Genomic DNA, 15,236 nt, shown 5'->3' on the forward strand with positions numbered 1-15,236 from the left:
TGCCAGCTACCTGCTTTTTCAACACACATATGGAAGGTTTTCCATAAAATATGTTAAATAAGTTTAACAATCATTCACAGAATGATTCACGGTCAGGATCAGCATTTTTCATAAGCTAAACATTTCCACGTCATAGTTTTTTTTTTGGTAAATTGCAAAAAAGAATAAAAATAAAAACACACTTCAGCTAGCTGCTTATTACTTCCTTGTATTAAGTAAAAAAGTATTGCGATCGTGAAAAATTTCATTTTTTAGATTTTAACAGAAATATCTATTTTGAGTAGGTTCGGGGAGACATCTGTACGTACGTACGTACGTACATCTCACATAACTCAACAACGATTAGCCATAGGATTTTGAAATTTTTGATTGAGGATTATAGTACATCTAGTTTTGCACCTCCCCTTTTGATTGCAATTGACTGTATCAAAAGTGTCAAAAAAAGCCCAAAATCTAAAAAATTTGTAAGTTTTTTTAACTTCAGTAATAAGACCTCATTGAGAGCTTTTCAACGATATATCATAAGTGGTTATTATTTTCATTGGTTCCAGAGTTATAGCAAAATAAAATTTTAATTAATGAAATATTTGGATCTTGTAAGGGGAAGGCCCATCGGTTTGAATCCAACATCATCTCCTTTTTTTTAATTTAAATATATTGATCTATTAATAATCTCTTGTAAAACAATTTGTATGATAAATAATAATAATTCAATAACAATAAAAATAAAAGAAATAAAAAAACACATCTCAACCTCTTTGAGGTGTGTCCTCAACATTTGCTTACCAGCTTCCAATGCGAAAGATTTCATAGTCCACCTAATCACAATACTTGGAAAGAGAATTATTAAAAGTCAGACTTGAGCAATTATTCTCAATATTTGTAATTTTTTGAAGAGAGAAGGTGAAGAAGGACAAGCAAAAAATTTAAAACAAATTTAGACTCGTGTTTCTAAAGCAACCGATGTATCCGTTACATCCCTTCAGTACATTTTAAAGTAACAAGAACTAGTGGAAATGAATTCAGTACTCCTCATAAAGATGGCCAAGGAAGAAGTTGAAAACTGACCTGGGCAATTTCAACGAAGGTGTTATTCAAGGGACTGTGAATGAGTATTATTTACAACATAGAGAAAGCCATCTAAGGAAACTTGTCATTAATAAAAGAGCAAATAATGTTCGAAGAGAGCATTTGAATGTTCTCATGTGATTATGAAAAATTGAAGCTTCCGATGGAAAAAAGCTGAAAACAACATAAAAATTTTAATTGAAAATGATGATATATGAGATAAAAGGTTGCATTTTCTGCACCGCATAATGTGGTAAAGAGAAGGAAATTGTCCAATTATATAAACAGATGAAACCTATACATTCTTCCCACATGAAGGATCAAGCATGGACAGATGGTTCTTCAGAAGGGTTGAAAGTTCCCATTTCTAAACGAAGTCGAGCAATAATAGTTAATGCGGGAGAAGATGGTTTTACCAAAAATGCCCTCCTAATATTTAAGTCAGGTCAAAAAGGGGCAATTACCATGAAGATACAAATTTTAAAAAATGGGCTGTTTCAATTGCTGCTGAATCTATAATATTATCAACTATAATATAATATTATAATATAGATCAACTGGCTCATAAAAAACAAGATACCATTTTCACATGAAATGTTCAAACCTGAATTGTATACTCCGATAAAACTACATAAACCGCGATTTAAAATGTACAAAACAGATTCTTTCTTTGCTGAAAAAAAGACACACTGTTGTCAGATTACCGCTTTATCATCTGGACTTAAATGCTATTGAGAATGTCTGGACATGTGTTAAAGATTACATTGCCCAAAACATTTAACTTAGAAGACACAATAGAAATGGAAAAAAAAAATTAGAGAAATAAATGTAAACTTCTGGAAGGCAGTTTGCAAAACAAATTATTTAAAACTTGCAACCATGTTAGACAAAATTTCCAAGAGTTTTATGTAAAATTACACGAAACTGATTTCAGTTCCGACAGTTCCATGGATGTCAGTGGTGATGAAAAGGACATACTGATTGGAGTTGAAGAAACAGTGTAACTTGGAAAGAAATTAAATATGCTGTGTGTTAGGTAATGTTTTAATTTAATTAGTTTAGTAAAAATTATTTATGGAAACAATATGGAAATGATGTAATATTATAATGTGATTAATTTTGGAATTACAGTAAGTCAGTGGCTTTTTTAATAAGTTAATTTTTTACATTACTACTAGCATCAATATTTTGTATGATTTTTTTTATTATTTCGCTAACAAATTAGATTCTATTGACATCAAATGAATTAAGATTTATGAGATTATTTATAGCATATGCTTGATTTCTGTAGTGTCATTAATTGTATGTTGGACATAAGGTAATGATTCTTAGAAATAAAAAACATGAATTAATGTCACACAATAAACAATCATACAGCTTGTTTAGAACTAAAATAACGCATAATTAAGACAAGATCAAAGACAGTCTTTCTTTTACTGAAGTAGAATTACGATTATCTACTGAAGTGTAATATTAGGGACAAAAGGAAATTTTTCAAAGGCAAAATTATGGAGCCGAGTATTCTTAACTAAGATTGTAGATGAAGGTTTGCTCTCTGTATTCCTGCCTGTAGACAGAAACTCTCTCTGTTACTGGATCGAGACAACTAAGAGTTCATCCAGCTCATACACCACCACTTGCCAAAAAAACTGTACTAGCAATTCATTTAATGAAAACATAAAATGGTGGATTAAGTTTTCATCACCATCGAAATGCTTTAACATTTTTCTCAACAAAAAATCATTTGAGCAAACAAATTCGCATCTTTTAATTCATGATCTATTTGAATTTTACAGGGCTGTAACCGTAAGTCCTTATTTAAGATTAGATAGATCAATAGTTCACCGATATTCATGTTTAATTGCAGAACATTTTGGACCATGTTATGGCAGTTCAAACTCATATCAATGTATTCTGGCATTCTAACACTTTTTGCTGCTTCTTTATGTTTTAAATTTAATGTGGACCCAGTTGCCTCCAACTTTTTAAACCAATAAGAACATACAGTATCTGCTCATGATGCAGAATATTGAATTGATTGCATAATAACCTTTGTTCAGTGGTCACAGTCACCATTTTTATAAAACAATTAATATAGAAAGCACAATGTGTACTTGGCCAGTGTTCCATGTTTACTAAATGGCATTAACTGACTGAAAACATATCAAGCAGAGTACACTCACCCAAACATCAAATGTATAACGCAGCTTTTAAATTCTTCCACTTCACTGATGCGCTCTTAACATTAAAAGAATATTTCAAATAAATTACCATATGTTACACTTTACATTTGCTATAATCTCAATAGATTGTAAAATATTTCCAGATTATTCAAATTTATCCATCTGAATTACATCAGTGCTGTCTAATGTGGATGAGTGGATAGCTACTGTAGATTAATTCATTAATTTTATACAAAACCGATATGTTTTTTACTTTTAAAAATTAAATGTATAATTTTTATAGAGTTGCATATAATAAAAAAGAAATATATACTGAAAAAATTACAATGCGTAACATTAATGATGGTCAACCAGCAGAAATTTACATTACAAAATGTTTATCATTCTACTTACACATAATTACCTATTAATTTCAAGGTTAAGAGCTACACGCGTTAACATTGGTACAATTTAAAAAGAAAATAACCTGCAGTAAAACAGAAGAATTAGCTTCGTGTAATAAAAAAATGTAATATAATTCATATAATATTGTTTTTTCTAGGCTTATTTTGACTAAATTTTATAAAATTAAAAAAAGTCATAAGCAAAAAATTCCAACAATAATCCTTAAGAATAAACAAACTATGAACTTCCAAGATAAATTCTAATTATATTAAGTTAATGATGTATCTGTAGCAGCTAAGTGAATCTTTACCGACCAAGGTTTTGCTGATTTAGAGACCAACCACAGATATCCCCAACATAATCTGCTGCCAAAATCACCTGATAGTCTTCAAATGTCTGTCTAACTTCTTTATCAGAATTTCAATTTTAAGATACATTGTTACTTTTTCTTTTATGCTTACTTTTTCTGTCCATCTTCTTAAGTAATCTTTTATCTTAAAACTATTAATCATTCCAATACCATTTTCTTTATTCAATTTTAATTTTCTATCAAGTCTTTAGAATATGTAAACTCAAGAGATCGAAGAAGAATGCCAAATATATTTTAAGTTAGTACACATTCTAAATGAAATCATTTTATTTATATTTTTTATAGCTTTAAGTATCTTCAATTTATTTAGTTTGGAAATTCAAGGTTTACATTTTGATTTGGCATGGAATTTTCATACACAAACAACAAATTTTCATATCATATCTCATTTATCAGATGCCAGGAAGGATATCTGTTCATAAAACTTAAAAAAAAAATTATACCTAACTCCATAAAAACTGGGAAAAAGAGGCATAAGGGATAAAAAGATTTTTCTAATAAGATATTTTTTCAGTATAATTCTTATTCAATTACAATAAACAATTTTAATTCTTTTGAATAATACTAATAATTTGCTCTAAGTATTCATATGTCCATAAGGGTAGAAGCAGTAGATAGTTTGGATTCTGAAGAGATTATTATCATCACTTGATATCTGTCTAAATGGTACAGCAGTCAAGGATGCTTTCTTCTTTATCAACTGGTCATAGTTCAATCAATGACAGCATCTTTTAATTAAAATCAATTTTTAAATGAGCCTGACAAAATAGAAGAGTAATTAAATTAAATCATTTGTTTTTTAAATAACTTACATTACTAAATCACATTACTTTGATTCTGTGGAAGCACATGTTCTTTAAAAATAACAGATTGATTACTACACATTATTTTTACAAATTTATCTTGAAAACAGTCAAAACACAAGCAATTTCATCTTAAACTGTAACTTCCAATTCAAGTCCCATTTAGTAAAAAGTAAATAGAATGAACATGTAAAGTTTAGTCTGGGAAATGCGATTGAAAAACAAATAAATCAACTTTGTTCTATGTTATAGAAAACTCGTCCGTAAGTTGATAGGTTAAAATTTTTATTTCTTTATCATGTAATTTTCTATTTAAGCCAAAATCACATTTGGTAACATCTTTTTTAAATTTATTAACCACCATATTACCTAATTTCATAGCATTAGGTCAGTTGATTTTTAAATATTTAAAGCAACAACATTCCAGTGAGAATCAAGATAAATGTTTTATATAGTACAACTGGAAACTTCCACATGAATTAAAATAATTAAGTATTTAATTTAAATGATTAAGCATTATATTTGAATAACACAATTAATTTAAACAACACAATAAAGGTTTTATTAACTGAAGTAAAAGTAATTTGTTCAATCTAAATTTAAGTTACTGGGTGTAAAAACTGTTCAGTAATCAGTAACGTGCTGCTCTCATTCTGGGTAAAGATACCCTAATCTCTCACAGGATATTTTTGGGGATAATACCACCGGCTAAAATGCTCCTATGATTAGGTTTATTTGATCATGTGATTGTTTAAATGCTCAACTTTGGGCTGAGATAATTATCAATTCTTTCTAACAAAATATAAATGAAATAACACAACTAAAAGGTCACACACAGTCACAGTTTGTAATTTATAAATATTTTTATGTTCTCTAGACACTAATATGTTTTTATAAAAATAAACATGTCAACAAAATTTTAGAAAGTTAGAAATTTATTATTACCATATCTATTGGTCCTGAAATTTATTAAGCATCATAAATACAATTTTAGTAAAATTCTGGCAAAGCAACAAGGTTTATCATGTTCTTAATAGTCTAAAATATGAATCTGAGGGCATAGTTACTCTTTATCACACAAAGAACAGTAAAAAAAAAAAGTTAATAACAATAAAGTATTCGGTAAATGAAAAATGTAACTGAAGTTACATTAATTGAAATTTAAGTATATAAATATTAATGAGTAACCTGCCAGGCTAGCCTACTCGTCATCATAAAATAAGATAATTTTTAGAGTTAAGAGTTCAAAAGGTTTGAGTCCTTGTAAAGTCCTTATAAATGAGTTGCTTTTATATGGAGTAGAATGAATAAATGGATCAAAAATGCTTTCAAAAATTTAACAATAAAAATTAAAAGGATTAAAAAAATAAGAATTAAAAAAAAATTTAAATATTCACATATAGAAAATGAAAGATATATTTAATATTAAAAAAATGTTGTGTGAAATAGTTTAAAAATAAATCATGATAATATAGTTCAAGGCAAGGTTATGTCAAGGAAACAAATTTGCTAAAGTTTTCTCTAATCTAACATTACATTCAATAAAAGCTAAAATAAGAAAAAGAAAGGATCAAAACTTAAAATATCAATTTTTTAAACTTTAATTTACAAAACTGAAAATCCACCTGTAACTAGTAATGTTTAATTTTAAAAAAAAGAAAAAAATAAGATCCTGTAAATCCGACTTGATAATTAAGAATTTTCTATAATCACTGATATTTATCTATTTTTCAAGCTGTTATTTAAAGGGTTATATTAGATAGCTGATGAGCTAGATGATTAAAAGGACCCAAATATTTTTATTAAAAATAGTGATTTATTTTCAGCTAATATACTCTAAATACAATTTTGATAATGAAAACAATTTGATCAAGGAGGGAGTCAACTGGGACCCAAAATGTTTTCTAAGAATTTTTATTTTTTTCTCAATTATGCTTTTAACACTGGATAATTTATATGAAGACTGTATATATACAGTGAATAACACTAAAAAAAAAAAATTACTAATGCAAAATAAAGTAAAAAATAAAATTTTCTTTTCATGACATTGCTCTAATACACTTACTTAATTTGTAAATGCACAAAAGTGTGAAATTAGTGTATTAGTACATCTGCAGTTACAATATGGAAGACTATAATGTTTACAGTAAAGAGCCATACATTCATATTAGTAACAGAAATAAAATCAGAGGAGCGAGAGTAAGAGAGAATGAGAGAGAAGAGATTATTATGGCTGTGACAGTATACTGTCACAGCCGTAATAATAAAATTTAATAACAAATTGCAACAACATATTTCATTATTAAATTAAAAAACTGTTGATAAACAGAAAGTTAATGTCATGAAAATGACAACTGTCTTACAGAAGTATATTCATAATAAATAACAAAATTTTACCTAATTATAAAAAAAGCATTCATTAAAACATGCAGTTCAGTCAGATACAATATCAAAAAGTAATCTCAATTCTGAAATATACTTTTATCAAAAACATCCTATTGACAAAGAACAGTTTTACTGCAAAAATGTAAATTCAACTACTTCAGTTTTTAGAATTTTGTGAAAGTGCTTACATCAAATGAGTAATAATATCAGAGCAAAAAAGTGTATTATTGAAATATTTATCGAGTGTATATAATTTATAAAGGTTTATTTTTTTACTAATTTTTGATTAGAAAAATATAGTTACCAACCAATCTTATACCACATTAATTAAAAATTTCATTAAACTTTTTTAACAGTGCCCAGAATTACTTAAAAAACATATACACTAAAAGATTGTCCAATAAAATTCAGATAATAATCATTAGAACTACAAAATTAATCTATTGTATATCAGTTTAAAATTTGACAAAACTATTTTTCTTGCGCACTATTATTGCTATAATATTTATTATTAAAAGTTAATTTATCACCCAGCAGTTTAAGATCTGACAAACTAATCTTACCAGGATTGTTCAGAAAGTTTTTGGCCTGATACAAAGATGGTGCAAATATGACAAAATGACTTTATTATTTATAAAATATGATCCTTTAGATGGTGTGTTGCAAATTTTTAGACATGTGAATTTAATTGTTTGTTTGTAATCATTGAGTAAACACACAGGTTTTGACATTTTCTGAAAAACAATTAAAATTAAAGTTATAATAAAGTATTTTGTTTTAAAACGTTTAATTCTGATGGACATACAAAAGGTTTTACGAACCACTTCAAAGGATTTTTTCCCTTTGTTTTTGGCAGCAAAAAAGAGGGCTGCTGAATTTAAATGTGGTTATTCATACTTTCAAGATGATGGTCAGGATGCCCAAAAACTGCTATGATTGACAAAATTGTAACAAAAATCCACAATGCCATATTAAATAATCACTGAATGAAAGTATACAAGTTTGTTGACATCTCAACATCTTGATATACCACCATGACCACTACATTTTGCATGATATTTTGGATATGACAAAACTCTCTGCTCGAAGGGTGTCATTCCCAGAGTTTGTTTGATGTTTAATAACAATAAATGAAACACATGTTTACTATTACATGCTAGAGAACAAACAGCATTCCAAACTAAGGAGCTGGTGAAAGTGTGCTAAAGCGAACGAAAAAAATTCCATCTGCAAGCATAATCACCACTGTTTTTTTGAGATTTTTGTGGAGTGGTGCTCACATTACAGACTACTTGGATAAAGGTAGGACCATCACTGGAGACTATTACAATTCACTACTGGTTCTACTGAAGGGGCCAAAAATAAAGTGCTGTTTCACAAAGAATGGGCTGTACACGTCTCGAGTTGTTACTGTAAAACAAAAAGAATAACACTTCCACATGAGCTAGATTTAGATATCAGCAATTATTTTCTCTTCTCAAACATGAAGAAACGACTTGCTGGGCAAAAATTCACTTGAAATGATGAGGTCAAAGTAGAGACAACCATTTTTTCAACTACGTTGAAAAATAAAAAATAATTTTTTAAAATCTTGTGTTTCTTTGTCAGAGCAAGAAGAAAATTTCGAACAGAATAAAAAAAAATTAAAAATACATTTTCTTTTACATAAAAGAAGATTCGATAATTAATATTTAAAGCAAAATTAAATGGTTAAGCTAATTAATGTAGCAAGTAAAATAAAAATGTATAATGATTTAATTTTTCCTAACCAAAGAAACAATATAGTTCATTAAAACTTCTTTTTTTGTTAAGTTTTCTTACATAACTGTCTAATGAAAAAGTTCCAATAAATTAAAAAATTCAAGTTATATTAATAAAAAAACCATCGATGATATTTCAAGGAGAAAATTTAGAAGAAATGAGAAGTTTGTCTTTTTATACATTATTATACTATTTTATAACATATCAGCTGCTCATTGCAATACAGCAACTTATTTCAGATTCTCATCAATTAGTGCTCAGAAAGTCATGTAGTTAACTAAGATACACTGAATACATGAGCGGCAGATACTAAAACAAAATTACTAACGCTAAGCGAATGTATTTTTTTTAATGTTTGCAGAAAAAGCCAAACTAATGGATAGAAATGCCTATGACCTAAATTTGGATTTTTTGCTTCTTACAAAATCTAAACTAGTTGAACCTGAATCTTCCAAAATAATAAACAAGTAATTGTTGAAATGAGTAATATATGTTGATTTATTAGTGTCCTTGAAATTTTTTTTTTTTTAAAGTTGAAAAAATTTAAAAGTATATATTTATATAAATCCACCTTTATAACAAGTTTTATTATGGCAAGTAATCCATAATATGAAGAACTAATACGAAATAGTTCTGACCAATATTTCTAAAATAGAACCTTGTGAAAAATTTCTACAAAATTTTGACAATTCTGGTTTTCTTTCGTTTTATAATTTCACTACAAATTTCACTTTTTGGTTTGAATATCAATAAATATGTAAAAAATTATAAATTCACAAATTATCTATGAAAAATAAATTGCTGTTGGAATTACGTGTAGAATTTTTCTTAAAATGTTTTTTTTTTTTTTTTTTTTTGTTTTGGGCAACTTAGAATCTACATTTTATCCAAAATGAAATTAACTAACTTCATTTACACAAATTATTAAAAATATTGTTTTATTCTGTGAAAATAAAATTTAGTAGTCCACATAAAATAAACAAACCAATTTCTAAAACTTATAATATTATACAATACTTTTAGATTAAATAAATAAAAATCATACACAGCAACTTCGCTAAAGCCATAGTAACCTTTCAAGATTAATGAGTTAAATTGTTAAACATAATTAATAAATCAAATAATTTTTCCCTTTCCAATTCAAATCTTTTTTTTTATTTTTGACACCCTTCATATACATCTTCCAATTGTGCAATTAGAAGATGTGTATGATTCAATAATATACACACAATTCATCCTTCCCCATTCTCTTATCCCTTGGCCTCTGCCTCTTTCTTACTTCTGGCATTTCCATTACTTCCCATTCTATATTTTCAGTTTTCCACTGATTGCTCTATTCTATTAATTTTGTCGAATAACTAACCCCTTGATATTATATCTCAGTTGGATGTATTTTTTCTATACCTTAAATTCGCTGGTTCATATTTTTAATAAATAAATATGAATATAAATATACATTATGTAAATATGAATATTACATTATTGATAAGACATGAGTTGAGGAAAGCATATGATGTCAGAATGAAATGTAAATCTAGAATGAACAATACATTAATAATTAGAAAAATAATAACAATAAAATATCAGCTGGTAAAATATGCTAGATGAATATAAACAAAAATTTATTTACTTTTACAAATGAATAAGAAGAACAAGATAGTTTATGTATTTATAAAAGTAATTAACTAGCAGACCCAGCAATGCTTTGCTGTTGCCAACTGAACATTATGTAAATTAACACAATTTAACCTTTCACTTTATCCCTTTTTCCCTTCTTCAGTTTTCCCCTATCTCCCTTTTTACCTTTGTGCTTTGTGGAAAAAATTATTCACCTTAAACAAAGATTTGCCTACTTTTATCACTACAGTCAATATATTGGTTACAATACCAATAACAAATTAATTATCAATAAACCATTAATAATGTAAGTTTATTGGAAGTTATGAGAAGCTCAAAATAAAATGTTCTTGATTAAATTCTTTACTATAATATCAAAAGCTACAGCAACTAAACAATACATTCACAGGAATTCATCCACGTAAGACTACTCAAGCAAAAACTAGTGCATTTTTAAGTTACTTTCACTAATAACCATAATAATAACCAAATTTTACTAATAAATCAAATATGCTGATCTCCATTGGAGAACAGTAGTATCTCACACTTTGTTCTGATTTTCCCACAACTTCTAAAAAAAATTACATCACTAATAGTTTTTAGTAAGTTAGTTTGGTAATTGATAAAATCAGTATATTGGTTGTGAAAATATAATTAATAAATAAAGCCAGGTAATCTGAGGTGAGCTCAAGACCACCTATTTTTAATATTTTAATGAAATAATTATTTTGTTATAATTAATAGATGTTTCATTTACTGATGATTTTCATTGATCGCCACTTTCACAGAGATCTCTGCTTCTTCAGAATGCATTTTTTTTATAACAAGCTAATTAAAATTTTAGAGGTAGATGTTTGCTAACTAATGTATATTTTATTTCAGTTACTGAGATAACAAACATCTATCTCAGTGCTTTAAAATGTTTAATTATGTTTTAAATTTATTTTAAAACATGTATTATAATATTAATTATAAATATAATACTTAGTATTATATTAATACTAATTATAATACTATTATTAATACTTTATTAATTATTATTATTAATTTAGGTAAGGATTGTAAAGCAATACAACCTTCGACGCAGCCTCATCGCCCGAATCACTACTAGGCACTGTTTTTCGTTTTTTAGGCTTCTCCTCGGCCCCTTATCAGGGACACCAGCCTTAGACAGGTCAGCGATATTAGTTGACGGCATAATGACGGGTGATCATGGCATTTTCTTAGATCTTCTAAAGAAAGCCTCAAATTCCATTTCCTCACGAGGCTCAGCCATCCTAGGAAGGGGAGTTCACCAGATAATGAAAGAGGGCGAAATTCCTGAGAATTTGAGACCCCACTCGATATTTTTTTGGGAGTCCGGGGGAGGTCAAGGGTTTTTTTTTGGGGGGAAGGTAAAATGTATTTCTCCAAATCCGAAAATTGGAGGGGGTCAAAAAAAATTTTTTTTTTGTGGGAAAATATGTGGTCCGGTGTGGATCGCATAGATTCAAGAGAGATTTGGGATACGGGTAAGGAGTTATAAGGAAAAGAAGTTTCCCGCCAAAATCAGTAAGGCTGATTACAAAAAATTTTATACTCACCATCTCAGGAAAATTTTTGAAGTCCTTATTTACCCGAAGAATGTTGACTTATTTCTTCCTGCAGCAACTTGCCGATCGACTTAGAATAATATTCACAAAAAGGTTATGAAGAACCAACTTCAATGTATTTCTTATAGGAAATACAGACCCGTCCAAATTTTTAATTTAAGAGAGAGTTTAAATCAGATCTTAATAGAGCACAGAATACCTGCCGAATTACTGCGCAGTGCAGCTAAGAAAATTAGCTAAACTAGTCATTCATCAAAAATCTTAACCAGATTTCTGTACAGAATAATTGAGAGGAGAGCGGAAGAAGTGTTACGAGAAAACCAGTTTGGTTTCAGGAAACGTAGGGACAAGGGAAGTAATTTTAGCGCTCAGATTAATAGTAGAAGGAAGATTAAAGAAAAACAAACCAACATATTTGGCATTTATAGACCTAGAAAAGGTATTTGATAACGTAGACTGGAATAAAATGTTACAGCATTTTAAAAAATTAGGGTTCAAGTACAGAGATAGAAGAACAATTTGCTAACATTTACAGGAATCGAACAGCAACAGTAATAATTGAAGAACATAAGAAAGAAGCCGTAATAAGAAAGGGAGTCTGACAAGGATGTTCCCTATCTCCGTTACTTTTTAATCTTTACATGGAACTAGCAGTTAATAATGTTAAAAAACAATTTAACTTAGATCCGGAGTAACAGTACAATGTGAAAAGATAAGGATACTACGATTTGTTGATGATATAATAATTCTAGCTGAGAGTAAAAAGGATTTAGAAGGAACAATGAACGTCATGGATGAAGACCTACGCAAGAACTACCGCATGAAAATAAACAAGAATAAAACGAAACTAATGAAATGCAGTAGAAATAATGTAGATGAACCACTGAATATGAAAAATAGGAAGAGAAAAGATTACGGAGGTAGAAGAATTTTGTTATTTGGGAAGTAGAATAACTAAAGATGGACGAAGCAGGAACGATATAAAATGGCGAATAGCACAGGCGAAACGAGCCTTCATTCAGAAGAATAAAATGTATACATCAAAAATTAATTTAAACGTCAGGAAAACATTTTTGAAAGTAGATGTTTGGAGAGTAGCTTTATGGAAGTGAAACTTGGACGATGGGAGTATATGAGAAGAAATGATTAGAAGCTTTTGAAATGTGGTGCTATAGGATAATGTTAAAAATCAGATGGAAGAATAAAGTGACAAGTGAAGAAGTGTTGCGGCAAATTGATGAAGAAAAAAGCAATTGGAAAAATATAGTTAAAAGAAGAGACAGAGTTACATCCCACATATTATGGCATCGTGGAATAATTAATAACGTGATAGAAAAAAATTACAAAAATATATTTGATTACATATAAAAAATTATTTTTTAAAAAAGCTTTTATTTAACTAATATTAATATTAACATTAATAAAAAAAGGAAACAAATTAGAAAAACCCTGTAAAAAGTAAAAAATAAGAATTAAATTAAATTGAAAATTTTAAACAAAAAAATATAATATAGTTACAAATATAAAAATGCACTGAAAAGTAAACAATAAATTATATAGATATCTAATAAATAACCAATAAATTAATGTAATAATTATTAAATTTTTTAATTAAAATAATGAAAATATTTAGTTAAATATAAGTGTGGCGCAGTTTTTATAGTATGCATTTATTGAGAAAATTATTATTTTGCTGAAAAATATATGGTAAAAGAGCGATTGAGGTAGATGAAAAAAAAAGAATGCACTAAAAATGCCAGAGGCTTATGCACCAGTTTTTGATGCAGAACATGAGGGTGTGTTTCTGATAAAGAATATGCATTTATTGTTAAATTTACGTAGTAAAAGAGTGGATTTACTGAAAAAAATGAGGTGGATGCAAAAAAAAGAATACATTAAAGAAGCCTGAAGCTTAATGTACCAGATGCTGATGCAGAACCTGAGGTTTCTGTACTATTCACAGATTTTTGACCAAAGGCAATGTAACACGTTTATTAATAAAGTCTAATGTTTATTTAAAAAAGCTAACAAAGTTGTTACACTTTTCTTGCGTTGGTTATTCTTATGTAATGAAAAAATAATGATACATGTAAAATGTTTTAAAAAATTGATATTTTTAAACTTTGACTCCCCCACCCTTAAAGAACTTTTTGGGGGACACTTGCACTACTGTTACCCCTAGGAAGACAAAAACATAATTAGTTTAGAAAATATGCAATAAATAAAAATAGAATAAATTCTATTTTCTCTATACGGTTCATCTAAGTGTAACATCCAGCAATAGTCTACCATCATCATAGTAGTCCATTTTCCTTGATACCTCCTTTTCATTTCTTTCATGTCCTGATGAAAATCTCTCACCAATCTCTTTGCTAACGACATCCAAATTTTCAGGAAAATAGTCCAAATGTGAATTTAGGAAGTGAACGGTCCCTTCAAGCTCATGGAACGGTCTAAATTTTTGTATTTCTGCAGCACTTTCTAAACAATTGATTTGAAGTTCAGATCCTTCTTACTGCCCACAAACTTAGTTACAAAGTCTTTAAAGACTCCTCACCTTCTTTTTCTGCAACTTCCATTTGTTTCGCAAAATTACCATCTTTGAGAAGTTTTCTAATATCTGGACCAGTAAAAAGATCCTCTTCTAGTTTGGCGGTTGATAAGAGTAAATTTGTCACAGGTCTATTTAAAACATTTACCTTCTTTTAGTAAGGCTTTGACAAATTGTTTCATCAAGCCTAACTTGATCTGCAGAGGTGAAAGGAGAATTTCATTCAGATCTATTTAGAGCTTTCTGGAGCACATTTTTGTTTCCAGGTTCTAATGAAGCTCTTTTTGGACTATCTTTCCTTATACAATGATTTCTCTGTCTCTGATATCCCATTGACACAAGGGAACTTTGTGTATCCTCCTTGCTGTCCTAGGAGCATCGACATTATTTGGAGATCATCGTACACAATCCACTTATGATTGATGTATTTAATTTTATCAGGAACGAATTCCAAATTATCATAACCGTCTTTTAAATGTACAGATTGTCTGACGGGTATTGATGGATACGTATTCCCATTGC

Source organism: Lycorma delicatula, chromosome 9 (genome assembly GCF_047948215.1).
Source record: "Lycorma delicatula isolate Av1 chromosome 9, ASM4794821v1, whole genome shotgun sequence".
In the NCBI taxonomy this organism is placed as follows: domain Eukaryota; kingdom Metazoa; phylum Arthropoda; class Insecta; order Hemiptera; family Fulgoridae; genus Lycorma; species Lycorma delicatula.